The 8830-nt window shown below is 36.3% G+C and overlaps 1 long non-coding RNA gene across 1 annotated transcript; it reads left to right on the top strand.

The window, feature by feature from the left end:
• Window positions 1-332: 332 nt before the first annotated feature.
• LOC138360865 (uncharacterized) lies at window positions 333-4697 on the top strand. The gene is made up of 3 exons (XR_011226696.1): window positions 333-357; window positions 1279-1356; window positions 4403-4697. It is a non-coding gene; the product is annotated as an uncharacterized lncRNA (long non-coding RNA).
• Window positions 4698-8830: the final 4133 nt, after the last annotated feature.

Below are 8830 nucleotides of genomic sequence, written 5' to 3'. Positions count from 1 at the left end.
TTTCCTGAATAAAATTGACTTTACTGTACACTTATATTCTCTGTGGATTTGTTACCCCTATCGTTTGGGAGAAAAAAAATGACTAATACGTTCGGCGAATGACTTTGACTTCAACTTCACTTTGACTTCGTTCATGTCATCGTATTTTCCGTAATATATAAAGGTTATGACAATGCAATTATATTATTGTGTGCAAATAAGTTTGAAATTTCATGTACCCTAAAAATATTAAAATAAAGAATAAGAATAATTAAATAATTGTTGTAGTAAATTGTCACACGTTCATCATACGCAAACGAACACAAAGTTTGGAGCGTCAGTACAAGACCGCCGCCATTTTAAAACACGGCTTCGAATGTAAGTAATGTTTTTCTCGTACTAACACTGTGTTATACAATAGATTTGGTCTTGAATTCACAAATTTAGTTGTTACATCTGACAGAGTATGTTAGACGGTGTAATGCTGGTCCATGTTAACGTATTTGTGGGCTTGGTTGGTTTAAATGTGGAGGCGAGGCCTGGCAGTGCTGGTGTATGTGGAGGCGAGGCGAGGCCTGGCAGTGCTGGTGTATGTGGAGGCGAGGCCTGGCTGTGCTAGTGTGTATGTGGAGGCGAGGCCTGGCTGTGCTAGTGTGTATGTGGAGGCGAGGCCTGGCAGTGCTGGTGTATGTGGAGGCGAGGCCTGGCAGTGCTGGTGTATGTGGAGGCGAGGCCTGGCTGTGCTAGTGTGTATGTGGAGGCGAGGCCTGGCTGTGCTAGTGTGTATGTGGAGGCGAGGCCTGGCTGTGCTAGTGTGTATGTGGAGGCGAGGCATGTACAACACTCCCCAATAGGAAGAAAACCCACTGGGTTCTAGGCTAGGTTAGGCTTATCTGTAATAATTGAATTAAGCCTAGCAAAGCCTAGAACCTAGTTCAGTAATTTAAAAAATGTTGTAACTTGAAAAATGCCATTCAATACATTACACAATTTAAATATTTTCAGGCAATCAACACAACCCTCTCATGTTGGCTAACCCTCTCTCATGTTGGTCAATAATTTAATTATTTTTTTATGGAGTAATCTTTGCTGTTGAAATGTAGTCTTTTTGAGACTACATTTCAAATGTAGTGTGTGTGGAGGCGTGTATGTTAGGTATTACCTAATATACACGGTGTAATATATCTATCTGTGTGAAATAGATTAAATCCATTTATTTGATATTCAGCTAATAGTTCTGTATTTTCTACATTCATCCATGTTTTGGTAAGTGCAATAATATGTATTGTTTCATTGCAGATTAGAGATTCAAGATAGTTCTAGATTTCCGAAGTACTGAAACGCGCGCCATACAGGCTTGGTGGATCTAGGTGCAAGGTAAAATTATTTACATTTACTTGTTTTGTATTTATGTTTTGTATTTATATGCATATATGCATTTATATGCATTATTCTATAGAATAATAGATCTCGTAATAATTTTGCAAAAATAGTGGCATTTACTATTTTTAAAAGATTATTAAAAAATTTACTGATATGGTGCATTCGGAAGGGCGAAGAGGGAGAACGGCCTGTTGACATAGCTCGGGTGCAGGGGGGGGGGGTTGTGTAAAAGCCTGGTTTGTGCCTCGGAGAGGCTATGGGATCCAGTAAGTTCAGTAGAACTTCGGTTTCAACCCTTTTACCCTGTTGTAGCTCAGTCGATTAAGGCAGTGTCTGGGATGCTCCCGGACGCAGGTTCGAATCCTCGTCACGGCCCTTGTGGATTTGTTCATTTGATGCATCACGTTATTGTGATCTGTGTGTGTAATTCTTCACTTGCTACAGCAACAGGAATGTGTGTGTATGTATTTGTGTTGTTGAATATGACCGAAAGTGTAAGATTAATGATTCTAACACAAATCGTCTGAATATTTGTTTTTCTTCACTGTCGAGAGTAGTTAAAAAAATTTACTCGAGTTTATTTTCACACTTTATTTATGGTCCTTAAGTCCCTCTCCTTAATGCTGCTGCTGTTTCTCGCATCTTTGCATCGCTTGTATGTTTGGGGGTTTGGCCTCTTGCTATATATTGATTCCATTTGTGTGTGTTTGGGTCTCAGGCCCTCTCGCAATTTCTGTTGAACAAACCCCTTTTCCTAGTTCTGCATCTCTCCTTTGGTACAAATTTTGTTGTGCTTTTATCATATATTTCACAAAACTTGACATACATTTCATTTACTTCATGTCCTATCAGCAAGTGTTTGTCAAATTCTTTAAGGAAAGTTTATCATCCTGATTGCAGATCTCTAGCGATATTATGTCAACTTCTTGTGGATTCGCAATCATTATTTAATTTACCTTTAGGTGTTCTTTCACCAGCACAGCAACACTGTACCTCTCCCAACCAGTTTAAGATAAAAACTAAGTACTAACTAATTAACTCAATGTAACCTACCTTACCCCCAAAATGACAACCCATGTCTTCTATTTTAAACAATGCTGTTTTGTTGACCAAATTGTATTTTTGTTTTTTTCTGCAATGTTTCCCCCCCCCCCCACCACTCTACCACCACATTGAGTTTAGTAGCTCTGTGCACGTCAGGTGCTGTTTAATATACAGACCTACTCCTCCATTTGACCTAGTTTCTCTATCACATCTATATCACTTTGTGCTTTAGCCCTGGTGGAGCTTGGTCCACCAGGGTGTTGTTTGGAGTGGCCCGCAGATCCACATACAGTCTGCATATGATATACAGTCTGTTGATCAATTAAACTACAGTAGTTAGTTTTATTCACCGAATGCACCAATATGTGTTCATTCTTCCCAGATGAAGGAACTAGGTAATATTCATCATCTGAATGCACCATCTGATGCTTTAACACACTCATGATACACGAGAGGTTTAAAAAACTTTTAAAACTTTTAAAACTTTTTGACCTATGTATTTAAAAGCAATTCTAAAGTTAAAAAGTGTAGCATAGGCCCCTCGCAGAATGTTCTTAATATGATCCTCAGGTTATAGTTTTCTATCTAAAACCACCCCTAGATCTCTTTCTTGATCAGAATTCTTTATAGATCTCAGTGGCTCGATCATAGAAACTGCTCTAAATCCTTGTTGGCCTGGATTGTGGAGGTCATTGGTCTCTATAAAACTAGTAATCTGACTCCTGATCACTCTCAAATAATTTTATTATGTGGGATGTTAGTGCAACTGGTCTATATTCTTTGCCAATGCTTGTGTTGTGTTGTGTTGTTTTGGTAGTGATGTGCAATGTGTTGTTTTGGTAGTGATTCGTCCAGTTCTGGTAGTAGTGCGGTTGTTGTGTAGTGTAGTACTTGTGTGCTTGTTAATGACTTGTATTCCAGTCTTGTGGGTATCTCCTTTCCCCTACGGGCCAACTGCTTTGTTCTTACCTAGCATTTTGCTTTGTTTGGGTATGAATGTTTGTGTGCCGTATATTTTGCAAAATTTGCCATATATCTCATTATTTACTCCTCTGCCTAGCAACAAGTCTGTCTAATTATACTCATTAACTGTTTTTCAAAGTTCCCCATAGTGTCCTTTATTGAAATCGAGTTCATGAACCGTTTCAATGTTCTTATTTTCTTCTAGATTATATCTTAAAGTATATTTAAATGTTATTGTTATTATTGTTATTAAATGTTATTGTGACATTGCATTGCAATTGAGTTATGTTGTTTACCATACCGTTCATTTCGTGAGTATAAGTATAGATGCCACACTTGTGACAGGTAAAACCATGCCTTTTTTGAAAAACAGCACCGTCTGTTGCACGTAAGAGCAACCCACACTATATTATGTTGCGATATTATTTCAATATTTCCGATTGTATTGATAATTTGAATTTTCATAGATTTCAATTTATTTTCATTTCGATTTAATAATTTTGTGTGACATTGCATTGAAATTGAGCTGTGTTGTTTACCATACCGTTCATTTCATGAGTATAGTTTATTTTTTTATTTTTTTCATTTCATTTTTTTAGCTGTTCTTATTTTTCAGTGATGGGAATATCAGATCATTTGATGTTCCCAATTTTCTGATGGAAGCATCAGACCATTATAGAATGCATCGGATGAGGTAGTTTGGAATGGTGGGGAGGACGAGAGGGGGGTATGGTGGGGAAGACGAGGGGACAGAGGAGTGGGTAATGGTGGGGAGGACGAGGGGACTGGGGAGTTGGGGATGGTGGGGACAGGGGAATGCTGGGGAGGACAAAGGGACAGGTGAATGGGAGATGGTGGGGGAGGAAGAAGGACAGGGGAGGGGAAAATGGTAAGGATGACGATGGGACAGGGAAGTGGGAATAGTGGGGATGATGTGGGGACAGGGAAGTGGGAAGGACGAGAGGACTGTGGAATGGGGAATAGCAAAGTGAATTATAATTATATATATTAATTAATTCTTATAAATTTCCAGAAGCCTGTATCAACACCCACACTAATGCAACTGAAAGAGATGTTGAGACAAGTATTGCTGATATGTTGAAGAACGCCCCAAACAAACTCGGTGGAAACAGATACAAGGTAAAGTTTGCCAATTTGCTGTAGTCTAATTCAATTTCTTTTTAGTAATCTTCGAGAACATTTATGCTATGAATAAGATAAAATAATGTAACTGATTTTGATTTATTTACTATTTATTATTTATTTACCGTTATTAGTATAATAGATCTCGTAATAATTTTGCAAAAATAATGGCATTTACTATTTTAAAAAGCTCTGGTGCAGGGGGGGGGGGGTTATGTAAAAGCCTGGTTTGTGCCTCGGAGAGGCTATGGGATCCAGTAAGATCGTCCTTCCTTTCCTCCCTAGAATCTGGATGTAGCAGGTGCTCAATTGTCAAAAGTGAAAAATTGGTTTTGTCTTCCGAATGCACCATTTCTGTAAATTTGCTAATAATCTTTTAAAAATAGTAAATGCCATTATTTTTGCAAAATTATTACGAGATCTATTATACTAATAACGGTTTGATAAAATACAGTAGACTGCCTACTGGTTTTACCTGTAATAAGGTTTGATACAGATGATTATGATTATGGTTTTGGCCTCCACCACCCTCTCACCTAACTTGTTCCAACCATGTCTACCACGGTTTTGTCTTCCGAATGCACCATTTCTGTAAATTTGCTAATAATCTTTTAAAAATAGTAAATGCCATTATTTTTGCAAAATTATTACGAGATCTATTATACTAATAACGGTTTGATAAAATACAGTAGACTGCCTACTGGTTTTACCTGTAATAAGGTTTGATACAGATGATTATGATTATGGTTTTGGCCTCCACCACCCTCTCACCTAACTTGTTCCAACCATGTCTACCACGGTTTTGTCTTCCGAATGCACCATTTCTGTAAATTTGCTAATAATCTTTTAAAAATAGTAAATGCCATTATTTTTGCAAAATTATTACGAGATCTATTATACTAATAACGGTTTGATAAAATACAGTAGACTGCCTACTGGTTTTACCTGTAATAAGGTTTGATACAGATGATTATGATTATGGTTTTGGCCTCCACCACCCTCTCACCTAACTTGTTCCAACCATGTCTACCACGGTTTTGTCTTCTGAATGCACCATTTCAGTAAATTTGCTAATAATCTTTTAAAAATAGTAAATGCCATTATTTTTGCAAAATTATTACGAGATCTATTATACTAATAACGGTTTGATAAAATACAGAAGACTGCCTACTGGTTTTACCTGTAATAAGGTTTGATACAGATGATTATGATTATGGTTTTGGCCTCCACCACCCTCTCACCTAACTTGTTCCAACCATGTCTACCACGGTTTTGTCTTCCGAATGCACCATTTCTGTAAATTTGCTAATAATCTTTTAAAAATAGTAAATGCCATTATTTTTGCAAAATTATTACGAGATCTATTATACTAATAACGGTTTGATAAAATACAGTAGACTGCCTACTGGTTTTACCTGTAATAAGGTTTGATACAGATGATTATGATTATGGTTTTGGCCTCCACCACCCTCTCACCTAACTTGTTCCAACCATGTCTACCACGGTTTTGTCTTCCGAATGCACCATTTCTGTAAATTTGCTAATAATCTTTTAAAAATAGTAAATGCCATTATTTTTGCAAAATTATTACGAGATCTATTATACTAATAACGGTTTGATAAAATACAGTAGACTGCCTACTGGTTTTACCTGTAATAAGGTTTGATACAGATGATTATGATTATGGTTTTGGCCTCCACCACCCTCTCACCTAACTTGTTCCAACCATGTCTACCACGGTTTTGTCTTCCGAATGCACCATTTCTGTAAATTTGCTAATAATCTTTTAAAAATAGTAAATGCCATTATTTTTGCAAAATTATTACGAGATCTATTATACTAATAACGGTTTGATAAAATACAGTAGACTGCCTACTGGTTTTACCTGTAATAAGGTTTGATACAGATGATTATGATTATGGTTTTGGCCTCCACCACCCTCTCACCTAACTTGTTCCAACCATGTCTACCACGGTTTTGTCTTCCGAATGCACCATTTCTGTAAATTTGCTAATAATCTTTAAAAAATAGTAAATGCCATTATTTTTGCAAAATTATTACGAGATCTATTATACTAATAACGGTTTGATAAAATACAGTAGACTGCCTACTGGTTTTACCTGTAATAAGGTTTGATACAGATGATTATGATTATGGTTTTGGCCTCCACCACCCTCTCACCTAACTTGTTCCAACCATGTCTACCACGGTTTTGTCTTCCGAATGCACCATTTCTGTAAATTTGCTAATAATCTTTTAAAAATAGTAAATGCCATTATTTTTGCAAAATTATTACGAGATCTATTATACTAATAACGGTTTGATAAAATACAGTAGACTGCCTACTGGTTTTACCTGTAATAAGGTTTGATACAGATGATTATGATTATGGTTTTGGCCTCCACCACCCTCTCACCTAACTTGTTCCAACCATGTCTACCACGGTTTTGTCTTCCGAATGCACCATTTCTGTAAATTTGCTAATAATCTTTTAAAAATAGTAAATGCCATTATTTTTGCAAAATTATTACGAGATCTATTATACTAATAACGGTTTGATAAAATACAGTAGACTGCCTACTGGTTTTACCTGTAATAAGGTTTGATACAGATGATTATGATTATGGTTTTGGCCTCCACCACCCTCTCACCTAACTTGTTCCAACCATGTCTACCACGGTTTTGTCTTCCGAATGCACCATTTCTGTAAATTTGCTAATAATCTTTTAAAAATAGTAAATGCCATTATTTTTGCAAAATTATTACGAGATCTATTATACTAATAACGGTTTGATAAAATACAGTAGACTGCCTACTGGTTTTACCTGTAATAAGGTTTGATACAGATGATTATGATTATGGTTTTGGCCTCCACCACCCTCTCACCTAACTTGTTCCAACCATGTCTACCACGGTTTTGTCTTCCGAATGCACCATTTCTGTAAATTTGCTAATAATCTTTTAAAAATAGTAAATGCCATTATTTTTGCAAAATTATTACGAGATCTATTATACTAATAACGGTTTGATAAAATACAGTAGACTGCCTACTGGTTTTACCTGTAATAAGGTTTGATACAGATGATTATGATTATGGTTTTGGCCTCCACCACCCTCTCACCTAACTTGTTCCAACCATGTCTACCACGGTTTTGTCTTCCAAATGCACCATTTCTGTAAATTTGCTAATAATCTTTTAAAAATAGTAAATGCCATTATTTTTGCAAAATTATTACGAGATCTATTATACTAATAACGGTTTGATAAAATACAGAAGACTGCCTACTGGTTTTACCTGTAATAAGGTTTGATACAGCTGATTATGATTATGGTTTTGGCCTCCACCACCCTCTCACCTAACTTGTTCCAACCATGTCTACCACGGTTTTGTCTTCCGAATGCACCATTTCTGTAAATTTGCTAATAATCTTTTAAAAATAGTAAATGCCATTATTTTTGCAAAATTATTACGAGATCTATTATACTAATAACGGTTTGATAAAATACAGTAGACTGCCTACTGGTTTTACCTGTAATAAGGTTTGATACAGATGATTATGATTATGGTTTTGGCCTCCACCACCCTCTCACCTAACTTGTTCCAACCATGTCTACCACGGTTTTGTCTTCCGAATGCACCATTTCTGTAAATTTGCTAATAATCTTTTAAAAATAGTAAATGCCATTATTTTTGCAAAATTATTACGAGATCTATTATACTAATAACGGTTTGATAAAATACAGTAGACTGCCTACTGGTTTTACCTGTAATAAGGTTTGATACAGATGATTATGATTATGGTTTTGGCCTCCACCACCCTCTCACCTAACTTGTTCCAACCATGTCTACCACGGTTTTGTCTTCCGAATGCACCATTTCTGTAAATTTGCTAATAATCTTTTAAAAATAGTAAATGCCATTATTTTTGCAAAATTATTGCGAGATCTATTATACTAATAACGGTTTGATAAAATACAGTAGACTGCCTACTGGTTTTACCTGTAATAAGGTTTGATACAGATGATTATGATTATGGTTTTGGCCTCCACCACCCTCTCACCTAACTTGTTCCAACCATGTCTACCACGGTTTTGTCTTCCGAATGCACCATTTCTGTAAATTTGCTAATAATCTTTTAAAAATAGTAAATGCCATTATTTTTGCAAAATTATTACGAGATCTATTATACTAATAACGGTTTGATAAAATACAGTAGACTGCCTACTGGTTTTACCTGTAATAAGGTTTGATACAGACGATTATGATTATGGTTTTGGCCTCCACCACCCTCTCACCTAACTTGTTCCAACCATGTCT

This window comes from Procambarus clarkii, unplaced genomic scaffold, assembly GCF_040958095.1.
Source record: "Procambarus clarkii isolate CNS0578487 unplaced genomic scaffold, FALCON_Pclarkii_2.0 HiC_scaffold_124, whole genome shotgun sequence".
Taxonomy (NCBI): domain Eukaryota; kingdom Metazoa; phylum Arthropoda; class Malacostraca; order Decapoda; family Cambaridae; genus Procambarus; species Procambarus clarkii.
Note: the sequence above shows the minus strand (reverse complement) of the source record. Positions and strands in the feature narration are given on the sequence as shown.